Source organism: Vulpes vulpes, chromosome 16, assembly GCF_048418805.1.
Source record: "Vulpes vulpes isolate BD-2025 chromosome 16, VulVul3, whole genome shotgun sequence".
NCBI lineage: Eukaryota > Metazoa > Chordata > Mammalia > Carnivora > Canidae > Vulpes > Vulpes vulpes.
In genome coordinates, this window is record NC_132795.1 from 41,502,406 (window position 1) to 41,519,416 (window position 17,011).

General features: G+C 35.8%; 1 protein-coding gene across 11 annotated transcripts in view; it reads left to right on the forward strand.

The window, feature by feature from the left end:
- Positions 1 to 17,011, forward strand: part of FRS2 (fibroblast growth factor receptor substrate 2) — a 112,346-nt gene that overhangs the window by 39,532 nt on the left and 55,803 nt on the right. For 6 of the 11 annotated variants that reach the window (XM_072742353.1, XM_072742352.1, XM_072742348.1 and 3 more), the window contains exons 2-3: positions 11,196 to 11,291; positions 12,204 to 12,246. The gene's annotated coding sequence lies outside the window, so the exon portion shown is untranslated. Of the gene's footprint in view, positions 1 to 11,195; positions 11,292 to 12,149; positions 12,247 to 17,011 lie in introns of all 11 variants that reach the window. The other 5 variants (XM_072742347.1, XM_072742346.1, XM_072742349.1 and 2 more) reach the window with 1 other exon arrangement.

Here is a 17,011-nt window from a genome sequence, read left to right on the forward strand (position 1 = left end):
CGGGTCTCCAGGACCATGCCCTGGGTTGAAGGCGGTGCTAAACCGCTGAGCCACCCGGGCTGCCCAGTCTTTACTTTTCTTGATGACTTTTTCTACATTGATAAGTCTAGGCTATTTATAAAGTATTATAAATCAGACTTTTATTTATATTAAAAAAGTATTAACAGTTGGATTTTGAAATCACTTGCTTTTAGTGTTTTTTCGTAATTTTTAAATCCAAGAATTAATACCATATGTTGTTCAATTAACTTTATTTTTGACTCAGTTTGAAGGACAAGCTGAAGATGTTTTAATGATATTACTCAGCTGGAAATCAGAAGACAAGTTCCCCGTTTAACGTGTATGGCCTCAGCTACATCTATCCTATAACTTTTGTCCGCTAATGCATGATTGCCTAGAAGTTGATGGCCTTTTTTCTTACCCCACAAACCTCTGTCAAAATTTAGGTTTTTTTCCACTGAATTTTTTGGATACATTAGGCATATATTAGATGTCAGTATGCATTTTTAAATGCTTATTTTTTCTAAATTTTAATAAAAGACTGTCACTTTTTTTTTTAAAGATTTATTTATTTATTTATACATGATAGAGAGAGAAAGAGAGGCAGAGACACAGGCAGAGGGAGAAGCAGGCTCCATGCAGGGATCCCGACTCGGGACTCGATCCCGAGTTTCCAGGATTGCGCCCTGGGCCAAAGGCAGGGGCTAAACTGCTGAGCCACCCAGGGATCCCCGACTATCACTTTTTTAACAAGCTATATTTGATTTTGTTTAGATTGTTCTTCTAGTCATTAAAGCCTAGTTTTAACTCTATATGGTAACTGGCTCCGAGATTGAAAACGAAGCAAAACAAAACACATTTAGTCCCCCAGTTTCACTCTCCCTACAAACCTTGTATCACATTTATATTGACAAGTAATAAAATTAACATGTTTGAGTTTTGACATTCTGAACAGTGGAAAAAGCATTATTGAACTTTAACATAGCTCTGCAGAGAAATCTGGCAGAGGAAAAGGAGTGTGTTTTATATATTGAAAAATCAGCCTGTGGCAATCAGGCACTTACTTGCTCTGCACTGTTTTAACAGAGAATTGAATAGTTTTGTTAAATACAGATATTTTACCTAGTTGTTTGTTAAAACAAAAGAAGGAATATTTAAGGCCTTTTGATGATCGGTTTTATACTTCTGACCTTAAAATGACCCCTAAAAGGAAGAGGGAGTCCCTTGGTTGTAGAACCTCCAGTCAATAGCTCCTGCCAGGAAGAAAGCTGTTGAGAATAGATACAAGGTGGTTTAGGCATTTTAGAAAAATCTCTTGTCACCTCAGTGATAGTTGCTCCTTCCTTGCATATAGGCATTTTCATGTGTCAGTGCTTATTATTGACTATATTCCTTTGAAATCAGTCTAAAATTGATTAGTTATTTCTCATCTTCTAAATTAGGAAAATCGATTATCTAAAATTTATAAAACTAAGATTTCCAGGACCTTAGAGGATAAATCAGTCAGTTGAAAGTGAACAGTACTTTTGTGTCTCTGGAGAGATTTAAAATAGTCTTTTTTTTTTTCCTTGTGGGGGTGGGACAAGTGAAGATGGATATTACCCTCACCTGATTTGTCAGTAAGAATTCTTGGTGGCCGGAAAAACCAATTCAGACACATCGCGTATTTTAAAAGGATACTGCCTGGAGCTCGGGGGCTCATCAGATCGTTGCTCCAGGGTTAGAGCACAGTGTTCAGGGCTAAGCGGTCAGAAACAATGCCCCAAATCACATTGCACAATGATTCCCAGGAGGATGCTGGTAGCTCCAGAGACAGACTGACAGACGCCACAGCCTGCCCCAGGGACACAGCCCGCTCTGGGTGACTCTAAGTGCTGCCACCTCTGCCCTGGACTTGACCCTGCTGCACTTACCCATCGTTAATGTGGGAGAGAGCAGTCGCTTTTGGTTTCTCTCTCTCGCCTGCCCACTGGTTGCCCCTGTCTGGGCTGGGCCTGTGTGTTTGGCAGAGCGGTGCCCTTCACGTACAGATGGGCCATGTGCGGAAGGCTTGAGCTTTTGAAATCATAGACTAGGGAGGGGGCTTACATTCTCACATTTAAGATGCGGAAAACTATTTGACCTTCTGAAATCATAAGTTAGGGAAGTTGCCAGACTTAAGGGGAGGTGCAAATGCTCGGCAGACCAAAAAAAAAAAAAAAGATGAACATTCACCACATCCAGAGTTTTATATGTAATGTGTTGAGCCCTCACTGTGTGACAATCACCATGCTAAAGGTGTCCTGCAAGTACTATCGCAGATCATCCTCGCAGCATCAGACATGAATAGGCCAAGAGAGATCGCACAGTTAGTTCAGAGCTGTGATTCCAAAGCCTGTGCTTATAACCTCTGTATTAAACTGACTCTAAAAAATTCCCTGCCCTCCCTCCTGATACATGTAGCTCAAAAATCTTGTAAATAAATCCGTTAGGTTGATTATTCAGTTTATTAAAATCTTATGCATGGCATATATGTACTTAGGCATTTTAAAGGAAGTTGAAAATCTGTGGCCTTAATTTTCTCTATTTTCAACTGACTGAATAATTTGATTCTTTTTCTGAATTGTAATTTCTCATTTTGTGACTTTGCCACAGGCTACAGCCTGATATAGTGCTTTCTTTCTTAATATCAGTCTTGGAAGCTGGTTACTGAGTGTAAGGGAGACAGATGGACAAGAAGGAGAGGGGACATAGGGTGACCAGGACTGAGGCCGGAAGGGAGAAACATCACACACACACACACACACACACATACACACACATACACACACATACACACACCAGGGAGACACAGACAAGTACATATGGAAGGAATGAGAGGGATGGGGATGACATGACACACATATTATCTTATAAGCAGCATTCTTTGTGTTGTTACTTGTAATGGCAGCTTGAAAAACAGTGAAACTCTCCCCTTCCTCTGCTTTAGGAAAGTCCTCAAGGCCCCCTCCCCGTTTTTAGGTTGGATTCAGTGCTTCTCTAGAGTAAACAGTAAGTTTTAAGCCTCTGTACCACTTTGCATTTTATTTTATTTTATTTTAATTTAATTTTATTTTATATTTTTTACCACTTTGCATTTTAAATTGACTTATGTGCCTCTTTTTTAAAGCCAAAAAAATATGATATCTAGGAGTAATAAACAGGAGCTGTTATTTAACTTGGGATCGATCCAGCTTGGTTTGGGGGGAAGAATCATAGAGAGAAACTCCCATAGTTACTATGATGTCAGCCAAGCTAGAGTATTTCTTCATAAACCACAGCTCTTGTTAATTATTGCTTTAGCACAAGTCTGTCTGTCCTGCAGATTTTTCTGTGCCACCAAAATAGAGCTTTATAATGTTATTTTATTCACTTGTGCCTTTGGGACTAAATGGGCAGCTATAATTTTTATGAAAGTGAGTATATCAAGTGCCCTTCTGCATACATGTTCTTGTAGGCAGTCTAAATGTGGGTTGGGTGCTAGAGAAATACATGATGTAAGGTAAATGTCCGTGAAATTAAAAGTGATTTTTGTCGTCTTTACATATTACATTTTTAATACTGAATATACTATGTTTTTTGTCCTTACCTCCATCTGATCTTTCTTAGGATATAAATTTTAATTTGTGAACTCTTACTTTCCTATGAATTTCTTGTTTTGTTCAATGCTGGCTGTATACAAAGGATTTTTGATAAATGAAATTGATGTTACTTACTCAGCCATTCTACTACTTTGAAATTTATGCCTCTTTTATTAACAGTTAATAGTGGGCCAGCAATCCTCAAGTGGGCAGTAGTCCTTTTATTAAGCTACCAGGTTGAAAATATAATGTTGGAATAGAGACGAGTTTCTTATCTTTATGGACATTAGCTAATGGTGAGTTTAATTAGTCATCCTTTAAGGAATGTCCTGCTGGGCCAGCACAGTGATCCCTCCAGCCAGACTCTCCTAAAGAGTGCAGCAAGGAGACAGGTTACTTACTGGAATCCTGTCATTCTTAAAGGACATGTAGACCATTTCTAATTTCCCTTTAACATATACATATTATACTCAGAATTCATGCATTCTTTTGAGCTCTTCAGCATGGCAGTCCGTTCTGATCATGTTATGTATGCATTAAGCTAAAATTATTAATTATTACTTATAGATTTGTTGGAATGGGTAGCTCTGGGGGAAAATACCATTTATAACATAGTTCTTTTTTGCTCAGAAGCTGTTTCCATTTCTTCACCTATAAAATATAAAATGATTTCACAGTTTTTTTTTCCCCTGCTACTCTCAAAATCTGTTCCACTATTTCTAATATGGCCCATTTATGAGACTTGTCTTTCTCACCCTTCTTCCTAGCATTTTTCTCCCTACATGCCGTTTAAATATAGAATATTAAGCAAGTTCTTCATGTATCATGAGGGAGGTACAAGTTATGGAGGGTCACTGAATTCCTTTGAATTATCTGATGGCTGTAACTAAAAGTTCTGTGGATTTTTAGGAGAAACGCTATTTAATAGCTGTGGTTCAAAGAAAACAGGTACAGCTTGTATTGAGTGCTTCAAGATACAGATTTATTGAAGGTCCTTTCATGCGGCCTGAATTCTGCTTTTTAATTCACTAGAAGCTAGTTGAAGACATTGATCTTTCTTTTGTCCCTTGCACAATACTCATCATGAGAAATTCTCTTAAAAGAGTTTAGTTTCGGAAAAATATGTCTCTAATATATTGCTGAAAAATATTTAGAACCCACCAGAACTACTAAAGAATGAAGATGGTATTTTCTTCCTAACAGATAAAGGAAGAATTTAGAAAAAAATTATAACTCTTCTTGGTTGACTTCTATTTTTGAAGTTCTGGGTTACCGCATAGAAAAGGGCTGAAGTGAGCATTCTAAAAATTGTTTCCACTTTTGAGGACATTAATAGAGTTGGGTGACAGTTCCTGGGACATATATGTAGGATGACCGCATCTTCAAGAAGAGGCTATCAAATACTGAGGTCTTTGGTATTCAAATAACTCAGCTCCCTGAAATAAATAGTATCAAAGGTAAACCTGCTTTAATCTCCATAGTGACTATTTTATTGTGTATAGTATTAAAATTTATGAAAAACAGTAAAGCCACAGACTCTGTGACATTTAGATTGGTATAAATTTCCTTGTTAAGTATCATCTTGAAGACCCAGAAGAAGAAAATTAACTCTGGAAATACTTACCTTGATATTCTACAATCAGCATGTTAAAGTGTCATATTGTTTCTTACTAAGAAATATATTTTGTATCATGGCCAGCTTGTGTGTAGCATGTTTGTATACAAAACAAAAATTGTAAAAAATAAACAGTTTTTCATACTGTATGTGTGTGTGCCAGGGGAAGGAAAGGAAGGAGAGAGAGAAAGAGACAAACATTAATTATAGGGAAGGATCGTATGTATGATAAATTTTTAAGAAACAATACTCTATGCTATACACTTCCATTTTGTTAAAAAAACAAAATAGCAAATGCTGTAGGTGATGCCCCCAACATTGACTTCAAAACCATAAGGCTATGCCTTTATCCTTATTTAGTCTTAATGGTAAGTCTGCACATAAAGTATTTTGTCATGGAGAAACAAACACTAAAATCCTAAAGTTTAAAAAACGATAGTGTTATTTATAATTGGTATTCTGGGGGGATGGAAGTGTGCCCTACCCTTTGTCATTCCTAACTATCAGTGCAATGAATTAAAATTGAGGGAGATTTTTTTTAAGCATCAATTTATGCTTATAATTCCCAGGACACAATCAAGAATTTAGAAGACCACCATATGTATTTAGGCCTTTGGAAACTTTAAATCATCAATCTGCTGAGTCTCTTCTCTGTAAAAGAATCCATTATTTAAATGGCATGATTTTTAGTCAGTGGGGATAATTTATTCCAAGGAATTTTCCCTTTCTCCAAATAACTAGGACACTTGTGAAGCAAGGCTGTCTTTCCTGGGTGATGTATCTTAATTGTAATTGTCTTCTTACTTTACAATAGGTATGTTACTTTTATTGTGTGCATCTAATAAAAATCAAGTTTACCTTTCTGAAAAAATATTTCTACTAAATATTTTCTGACTAATGGACTCATTAAAAATTAGATTCTGTTCAGTATAAAGAACTGAGTCCAGTAAGTATTATCCCATGGAATCAGGAACTAAGGTGTTTCATGTGAGAGAATTTTCTAGAAAAAGAAAATTAGGAATCGTAACTCAATTTTGTTGTAAATTTTAAGAAGTTAATAGGATACTTTAATATATGTATTTGTATACATCTGTATATCTATATCTATGTCAAGAGTGAGATAACTATTTCAGACATCCAGAAAAGTATAGAAACCATTTTGATAAACACCTGTGTACTCCGTCTATTAAATCTTAACGCTTTTTCCCTGACTTCTCAGAGTAGATGGAATAGCCATCAGTGACTTAGAAGTGATATAGGAAATCATCGTGAAAGCATACTAGTTAGCGAGCTCTGGTATGCCTAGCTTACCAGTTCCCTTAGACCTCAACACACCATATTTTTCTGATTCATCTTTTAAATGTCATAGGTTTCTTATTAATATATAACAGTGAACCTTCCCCTTTTGTCCTCTTATCTAAAGCAGCTTTGGAAGAATGGAACACATTTCTTAAATGAGCTGCCTGGACTTACATGTTACTCCTAGGGCAGATGTGTTTGTGACTGATCATTTCTTTCCAGTTTACTGCAGATTATAATAGTGAAAAGGAAGACGGATTTTGTATTGTGGAGCTGTTTCTGGTTTGGACAAGTTACTTGACCACTCTGTGTGCTTTATTAATACCTTTCCCATAGAGAAGTTCTGAGAATTAGGTGAACTAATGTAAATAAACTGGCACACAGAAGTTGCTCAAGAAGTGGGTACCTGAGTCATTCAGTCCGTTGAGCGTCCAACTCTTGATTTCAGCTCAGGTTGTGATTTCAGGGTCCATGGGATCGAGCCCAGCATGGAGCCTGCTTGTGATTCTCTCTCCCTCTCTCTCTGTCCCTGTTCCCCCCATCCCCTCACTTTGTGTGCACAGATTTTCTCTTTCTCTCTCTCAAAAAAAAGTTGCTCAAGAAAGGTTACTTTAATATCACAAGCCTTCTTTGAAGTGGTTGAGCTTGCTAAAGTCTGATTTCTAAATGAGTGGGGGGTATTTCTGCACAAAAATACTCAAGACTTGTATTACCTCCCCCAACAAAGCAGATTTTAACATTAAATTTCATCATCCAACCCTTAGTTCCCCTGCTGATTGTTTTCTTATACTGTTGGTTTATTTTTGTCCCTAAGGTCTGATAGGCACATAACAAGTGCTTTGTGAACCTTAAACTAAGTGAAAATAGATTGTTCAGATGAAAGGTATGTGGATAAGTCAGTTTTGGGGCAATTCTAGAGATCTCTTGCCAGAACTGGTATCTTTGTTTTGGTCTTCAGAGACTATTAAATGTGATCACTGAGTCATACTTGCTGTTTTCTCTGTCCCCTGGCTATCTCTCTTAAGACTCTGAAGCTTGCCAGCCACAGGATGTTTAAAAGGCAGAGTAGGCTTTAGCCCAGGGGAATTTGTTTATTTAAAGAAAAATAATTAAGTTCAAACATCCCTACCATGTCATAGCTAGTCTAGTCATGTTAGAGTTAGTGAGTTCTTTTGATTCTTTCTGGTGGTCATGGTGCCTAAAGGTAACAAATTTGAAAGCAAATTTAAACTTTTCCCGAGAATACTTGGAACTTTATAATGTAAACCCAAAGAGAAGTCCCTAAAGGAATGGGAGGAAAGGGCCATTTATTTTGCAGGTTGTTGTTTTTTAATGGGACTCATTTAATTCAAATCCTTTACCACCCCTTCCTAGAGTTATAGTACAGATGATTTAAAAACAAAACCACAACCAAAAATAAAGAAAAAAAAAAAAGAAGCACTGTGGTGGCTATATCTTTATTAATTCTTTGAAGTTGGGACCATAAGAATCTTTTAAAGAATGTTTTATAAGGGGAGACATCTGGGTGTCTCAGTGGTTGAGCATCTGCCTTTGGCTCAGTTGTGATCCTGGGGTCCTGAGTTTGAGCCCTGCATCAGGCTCCCTGAGGGAAGCCTGCTTCTCCCTCAGCCTGTGTCTCTGCCTCTCTCTCTGTCTCTCATGAATAAATAAATAAATAAAATCTTAAAAAAAAAAAAAGAATCTTTTAAAAGGGACTGTAGAGTTAGTTCTATAGATGTTTAGACACAAAGATACGGTGATTGGTGACTTACATATTTCAGATGATTATCATCTCCAAAATATTTCTTCTTACATATTCTCTGCCAGATAAGAAAATCTGAGGCAGATATTTTGGGCTTGCCAGTGGTACAAGGAATCTCATGATGAGATAACTTGTAAAAACCAAGTCCTAGAGGAAATGGAGGAGGAATAAGAGATAGCTGGTGTTCCAGGCAGAGGGAAAGACAAGTCCTGAGGCCCTGAAGTGAGAATGTGCTTGAAGTGTTTAAGGAAAGGAAAGAGGCCAGTGTGGCTGGGATGGAGTGAACAAGGGAGAGAGTGGTAGGAGATGACATTCCAGAGATGTGGGAGGGAAGTAATAGATCATGGTCCTTATGGCCTTTGTGAGGGATTTTGTCTTTGAGACTAGTGAGATGGGCTCAAGTATAGAGGCTTTGAGTGGAAGAATGGAATGATGTGACAAATTTGACTGACTTAATGAGGTGAGCAAAGGGAGAGGCTGAGAGATCAGATAGGGACCTTGCACTCAGGTGCTGTGGATGGTCGTGGTCAAAGTGTTAAAAGTGGTAACATTATGGTTGTCTTTTGAAACTGGAGCTCCTAGGATGGGCCCTGAATGGGTAGTGATGAATATTTCTGCATATAGTGTTGGATTGACCCATTTTTTAATGATATTAAGGTTAATCACTGGGTTCAAATTTTGTTTACTTGATTTATCCATTATAAAGTTTCCCATTAGTCTTTTACGTAATGGTTTTAGCAACCACTGATCATTTTTTAGATCCAGTATTTCATTAGATGTTACAAAGTGATGATTTTCTGATTTTTATCATTCCTTCTACATTTATAATTTGGAGTCCTATAAAAAAGAGTTTTCACCTACTGACTGCTTGGCTACTCAAGGGTATTTTCCATATAAGAAAGCCAGAATAAGGGATCCCTGGGTGGCTTGGTGGTTTAGTGCCTGCCTTGGGCCCATGGCGTGATCCTGGAGTCCTGGGATCAAGTCCCGTGTTGGGCTCCCTGCATGGAGCCTGCTTCTCTCTCTGTCTGTGTCTCTGCCTCTCTCTCTTTCTGTGTCTCTCATGAATAAATAAATAAAATCTTTAAAAAAAAAAGCCAGAATAAGTGCTTGATTCTTTCTCTTTATCAACTTTCAGAATAATAAGTTAGTGCTATAGCAACCACAAGGGATGGCCATGATTTTTAAAAGTATATTTAAGTTTCACTGGCGCCTGGGTGGCTCAGCCAGTTTAGTATCTGACTCTTGGTTTCATTCAGGTCTTAATCTCATGGGTCATGGGATTGAACGTTGGGCTCAACGCTCAGTGGGAGTTTGCTTGGCTATTCTTTCCCTCTGCCCCTTCCTCCACTTGCATGCTGTCTCTCTCTAATAAATAAGTCCTTTTTTTTTTTAAGATTTTATTTATTTATGAGAGACACAGAGAGAGGCAGAGACATAGGCAGAGGAGAAGCAGGCTCCCTGCAGGGATCCTGATGTGGGACTCGATCCCTGAACTGGGATCACACCCTGAGCCAAAGGCAGACGCTCAACCACTGAGCCACCTAGGCATCCCAAATAAATGAATCTTTAAGAGAAAAAAATATATTTAATGTTTGAATCAGTGGGAGTCATTACCATTTTAATGTTCAATATGTCATTTGATGTTCGTTGATCTTAAAACATGTCTCTAACATAAAAACTGCAAAACAAGGTCTGAGAATTCTAACTTCCATCCCTGTCCCTTACATTCTGTTTTCTCTTTTCTCTGTAGATAACCATTTAAAAATGCTTTCTTTTTTTTTTTAATTTTTTTTAAATGCTTTCAATTTATCCTTAATGTTGTTTTTTCTCTTATGAAAGAAAAAAACCCCAAGACTGTATTTATATTTGTAGTCTTCCCATTTTTCTTTTTTAAACAAAAGAGTAGCATCATATGGAATACTAATTCAGGTATAGCAAGGGAAATAGAGAGCTACTACTGGTCTCCTTGAACGTTGTTCTTGAGAACTGTCAACTTTTTATTCCATGTAAAAGAGTTTCTTGTGTTCCTAGCTTTCTCCACAACAAGCAGCTAAAAGAACATACATGTTAAATAAAAATAACCTACTTGCAACATTTAGCAGTATTTAGCCAGATTGCATATCTAGCAATTACCCTTTTGGGAGTTTTCCCCAAAGATTGCAACAATAAAATTTCAGTGATATATGCCTTTGTTCTGTTCCTTGAAGACTGATACCACAATTTGTCTTTAAATTATGGGCCGAGTTTACTGGGGAAAAAAACAATAATGGTGATGTAGTTGGCATTCATATCAATGGTGTATGTGTGGAAGAGATGGCATTATGAGACTTTGCCATTTTGAAATAGTACCAGGTTAAATATTTCATCAATTAAGATTATATCACTCATCAATTTATTTGTTCTTTCAATAAATATTAACTGGGTGCTTCTTGTGTGGCAGTCATTGTCTTAAGTGCTCAAAAGATACCGGTGAATAAAACCAATAAAAATCTCCTCTGGAGCTTACTTTCTCTAGGCAATGAGGGCGGGAGAAGAGACAATCAGGAATAATCAATTTATTGTTTTCAAATATGGAGTTTTGGGGCTCCTCTTCTACATCTCCCTCTTTTCTTTTTCCGGTCTGTAAAAGGCAATCTTAGGAATTGCAAGACCCTGGTGGGTGGAAGGCATTGAGGACTAAAGGATTTATAGATCTTTATACTCAGTATGTGTAACATAACTGTATTATTCTGGTCCTGTGGGATGATAGCCTATTTTCCATCTCTCTCACCTCATCCTCAGCCCTGTTAATGTTTTTTTATTAAAAGGTTACTCAGGAAATTTTTTGATAGTTCCTTTTATAGACACTAAAATTTAGAAAATTGTCCTTAAAGATTTTGTTTTTCTTACATTCTTAATGACTACATCTTTATTTCAGAAATGACCATTAAGAAGTAGATGCCCTGATGCAAAAGTGATGAAACAGTCAATTTGTCATAAAGTAAGATGCAGCTGTGGCTTTTCAACCAGATTAGTAAGTGTGGCCAAAATTTTTTTAAACTTTATACTTATTTTATCTATTTTGAAAAACGTTTAACAAAAAGTATAGTGGACATTTTCTTAAGTGTCAACTTGTATTTCTGTTTTTACTTTGGATTGTAGTACAAATTAGAGCATGTAGCTCTAGAAAATGTATGTCTGTACTGTACTTTTTAAGAACTATAAAGATAATATTATAAAATCATAACTTGAGAGGAAATATATGAAAAAGAGTCACCGTAATACCACTATCCAAATATAGCTACTTTTTAAATTTTGGGACATTTGCTTTCCTTCCCAGTCTCTGTTCTATACATTTTTTAAAAATCATTTTGATTATAGTGTTGTGAAGAATATGCTTCTTTTATATCTTTTAAAATTAAATTTGTTTCAGATGTTTCTCCCTGTGAATAGAAATGTACTCTTCAGTACAGGGTTTCTTATTGGGGTAATGAAAATGTTCTAGAATAATGTGGTGGTTGGTAATGGCTACGCAATTTTGTGAATATAGTAAAAACCACTGAATTTTACACTTTAAAAGGATGAATTTTATGACCTATGGATTATACCTAAAAACCTCCAGGATATCAAATCTTGGTAAGAGTAAAACCAAATTGAGTACTGATAGAATATGAAAATGTGCCAAGACATCATTATGTACCTAGAAGAAATGATTTGATAGCCAGTAGAATAGTGTTTTTGTAATAATAAAAATAATACATTTTATAAATACTTTAATAAAAATATTAAAATACTTTGATTATTAGAGCCATTTGACTCTTATGTTTTGATAATACCAAATGTCATGATACTATGTACTATATCAACGTTTTGTTAACTTTTTATTTTTCAGAGACTTCCTGTTTTGAAACTAATATTTCAACTTTTCTACCTGACGTTTTTTTAGGAACAGAATTGTATCTATTTTTCTCAGAAGAGAATTCCACAAGGTAAGAAATTGTTAATATAGTAATAAATCAAATGTAGTTGAATATAGGTTTAGTTGGACTTGGGTGTTTTAAATTCTTTTCCCTGTATTTATTTCATATCTTTTCTTGATTATTATAGGATTATCACAAATTTGTTAGCTCCTCCTATACTACCTCAGAATTTGCAAAGTACATTATATTTGAAGTTAAGATTAAAAGAGTGCGATAAAAGTAGTCACCTTTGGAACTCAAATACTGCTTTTCATGGCATCCTTATTCCTAGCATTATTAAGGAACTTATTCCTAGCATTCTTAGGATCAGGTTTGTCCATTTTAGGAGAACAGTTCTCTTCTTCCCTTGGGGCCCATCCAACTTTTACTTCAGTGGACATTACCTAAATGACTTGGGGCAGTAGAGGAGTCCTAGAAGTTCTATTAGGGGCTTTAAGTTAAGGGAGATGACTTACCTACGTTTCCACCTATGGAAAAGTATATAACTCCTACATATAGGTTAAAAAGTGGAATACTTTCTATTAAGTAGATAATGAAATATTTAGTAACATTTGGTATTTAAAAAATCCTAAATGATCATCTTTACAATGAATTTTAAATCATCATTGATTTAGATTGTTATACTTTTTGGACTTCTGAAAGGTGAAATGTTAAGTGGAGTAGATAGTAAAATCACCTGTTGGTGTCCTTATTACTCTACACCAGGAACTTAAAATCAATTGCTCGGTCTTAAGAGGTTACATTGTTTAAATTTTCTCAGGAACTCTTTGATATAGGTAGTAGTGATCACTGCAGTTGAGTATAATTTGCCAACTGGAAAATGTTTATAAAGTGAATTATTTAGATTAGTAACTCTCATTTCTTATCCTTTTTGTTGAGGGGAACATGTACTCTCAAACACAACATTCCCACCTAGTTTTGAAATTGCCACAGATTTATTACTCAGGTCAGTTTTATCTTGATAACTAAAAACAAAGTGTTAAAATAAGGAGACCCATTGGTTTGTGGGGGCAGGGGGTGGGGTCGAGAAAGCAATGCCTCAGTAGTTTTCACTTTCAAGTTTCTTGTGAAGCTTTTCCCCTATATTTTTCTTCTGTTGGTAGAGGGTTAAGGGAGGGAGTCCTAGAACATGTGTTGTAGCACTATCTGAAACCTCCAGGGTGCTACTCAAAGGCAATAGTACTTCAGGAGAAATCCAGATCGTTCTTTCCTAGACTATCATGCTTAAATGGAAAACAGAAATTTCAAATGATTTAATCTTAGTGAACTTGATCTTGTTACATACACCTTTGTCCCTGTTCTTTTGGCAAATGAAGTTTGAATTCTTAAACATTAATACAATATTTGATACAATGGTGATGGATCATAGTGTCTGGTACCCCTAAGGCCATCCTGTAAGTGTTCAGCAAATATTTTTATAAAAGCCCAGATATTTTCATACGTTTTTTAGAGTAGGAAATAACCAAAACAATATTATTCATATTTATATACTATCATCCTCCTATACAGTCAAAGATATTAAAAGGACAATGACAACTTTAATAAAAATTATTGTTAACTCTACTAGCAAATGATTGAAATGATAAATTTTATGTTAGATAGATACTTTACCACAATTTAAAAAATTGTTTAAATTTTTGAGCAACTCTGTTTTTATGAAGGAAGATGGCTGTGCTTGAAGTATCAGTTTTTAACCTCAAGTACAGAAATATTGAGTTAACAATATTCTTCAGTGTGTGTCATACCCATTATCATTGGTTCATTAAAGGACTGTTTTTCTGTTTTCCTTTATAACGAGTTCCCATATAAGTGACCTTTTAATATGTTTGTTATTTATCCTTTTATGTCTTATAAAAGGTTTTATTATTTCATATATTTTAGTTATATGTTAGGTCTTAGTCCAGTTCTTGTAGTCCCCTTCACCTGCCTCCCTCTTCCATAAGGAAGATTTCTAAGATCTGGCCACATTGCTGAGTGTTCCTCTAATTTGGTTTGTCCAACTGGTACATTGTATTTTCGATTATTTATTAGAATGAAACTGTTAACTGTAAAATTCCTTAAATGTATAAGGATCATTAAATAAGCATTTAAGAAAAGGCCAATTTGTGTTCATTTTCTTAATATTAGAATTGAACCTAAAGAATGGAAATAGATGCTATGGAAGATTAGAGGAAATATAAACATCTGTTTCAAAGGCTAAGAGTCTGTTAAAACAAAGGAAAGAATTGTGGGCCCTAACAAAAACATGTGTTTTTCTTCTATAAACAGTGTGTTAAATGCTCAGGTCTCAGTGTTAGCCCACAAAAGCTTAATAGTTCAAAGATACCAGTAATATTTTGGAACTTCTCTGTTACCTATTACCTATTAATCTCTACATTGTATTTTCTGTGAATTCCCATTACTGAATCTAATACAGGGTAGGAACAGGACAAATCCAAGTTTTTAAGTTTGGGATGCAGAAATACAATTTCATCCATAGTAACATTATCAGTGAAAGCAACTTTTTTTGGATCCCCTGACTAGAAAAACTATAGAGAGAGGGAACTGTAGAAGCTCCAAGTCCATGGTGATGCTATGCCTTGCAGTAATGAAGAGAAAAGAGAGTAGAATGTTCCTAGGAGAGAACAGAGTGATCCTCAACTTTAGAAGAAGGATAATGACAGCCTTGAACAGATCAGGGAAGGGCTTCCATCAGACAGAAAAAGCTAAAGGTACCTTGTGAGGAGCAGTTTGTGTGAGAGGAAGATCTTAGGGCCGCTTAGTTCTGGGGGCTAGAAGAAAATGTGTTACTGATTCAGTAATGGAATGGAAAGGGGTAAGGGAATTTGTATTTGCTAAAAGTGAAGCCAATCCTGAGGCATTTTGAAAGAAGTAATTATTTATATGTCACCACTTAAGTATTTATAAGATCTTTGGTGGGAAGACGAGCAACTCTTCAAGTTGATATTGAGTTAGTATCCCATGCATTGTTGAATACTCCCCACACTCTCTTAAAAATAACAGTTCAGAGAATTAGTATCAGGTAACATAGTCACTTTTTCTAGTTTCATTAGTTTCTGAGTATTTTATATGGCATAGTAATTTCATTATTCTCACTTTGTTATATTGAGAGATGGCATAAGTAAAACAGATACTCTCTTTTTACAAATGATGAAACTGAAGTAGAGTGAACTTTAGGTTCTTTTTACTAATCCTACTGCTACCCTATCAACTGATATCTTGCTCTATATAGTAGATTTAATTTCTGGTTTTAGCTTAAAAGAAGTGTTTCTAACCTGAAGAACCTCATACCCTAAAGCTCCTAACTCTGGGAAACGAACTAGGGGTGGTGGAAGGGGAGGTGGGCAGGGGGTGGGGGTGACTGGGTGATGGGCACGAAGGGGGCACTTGATGGGATGAGCACTGGGTGTTATTCTATATGTTGGCAAATTGAACACCAATAAAAAATAAATTTATATAAAAAAAAGAAATAGCAGCTAATGCTGGAATCTTTGATCTATAAAAAAAAAGTTTTAAAAACACACGTATACAAAAATATAACCAGTGAATAATTATTGATAGTCACTTAACCTTAAGGTTTACTAAAATAGCATTTAATAAATTTGAATTTTGTGCACTGTCATATAGAACATTATTTCAAAAATATTTCCAATTTGGGGCAACTGCGTGGCTCGGTAGGTTAAGTGCCTAACTTCAGCTCTGGTTGTGATCTCAGGATCCTGGGATTCAGCCCCATGTGAGACTTCTGCTCAGCGGGGAGTCTGCTTGTCCCACTCCTTTTGCCCCTCCCCCAACTCATGAAATAAATAAATAAATAAATAAATAAATAAATAAAATCTTTAAAAAATATTACCAATTTAGAACAAATACCATAAATTTAGATATTTTTAAGTTTAGAACATGCCTCTTAAGGATTAGGTGTCTAGTTTTGATGGATAGGAGAAATAGAATCCCCAATTTGTGGGAATGGAACGAGCAGTTTGATCTCACATATTTCAGAATATAGTAATCCTCTCCCCTCAGATCATTTGCTTGTAGTATGAAAATCAGGAAAACTATTATAAACCTGCATCTTTTCTCCAGAGTGACTTAATTTGGTTCAGGCCCAGCTTTAGTGGTGTAAATACAGATCAAGTTTGGTTTTGAATAATCCAGTTTTATCCTGGGGCGTTCTAGGTCTGGAGTGTCTTTGGATATACTAACCATTTGTTTTCAATACCTCGTTGACATTTGATCCTTTAGAAAGATTGTGAGAGATTTCACATGTAGGTGGTGGGATAAAGGAACACAGATTGACTCATAGTCTATTGAGTAGATTGGAGTTATAGGACTTTGAAGTTTAGCTATGTTTTTGTTATTCAAAAATAGGCTATGGTGTTAAAAAGACAGGTCTTCTGACTCTGATTTCTTATTGTGTATTAAGACTTCAAATGTAATTTAAGTAAATTGGAACTTTAAAAAATGTGGATAGCTTTATCTTTTTATAAAAGAATACAGTTATTTCAGATACCTTTTTGTTTCATGTTCAGTCTTCTTTAGAATTCCATATGAGCTGCCTTTTTTTTTAACCACTTGCTTTCAGATTTAAAAAAAGAAAAACAAAACCAAAAAACCAAAAACTCAGAATAGGTTGAAACTTGACACAAATTGCTGCCACAGAACAAAAGTGCTGATCAAGTTAAATCAACCCCTGTAATGTGTATTGAAAGGAAAACCTCTCCTCTCTCCCCCAGTTTGAAGAACAAGCATTTTTCCTGCCAAGAAGGGCTGACTT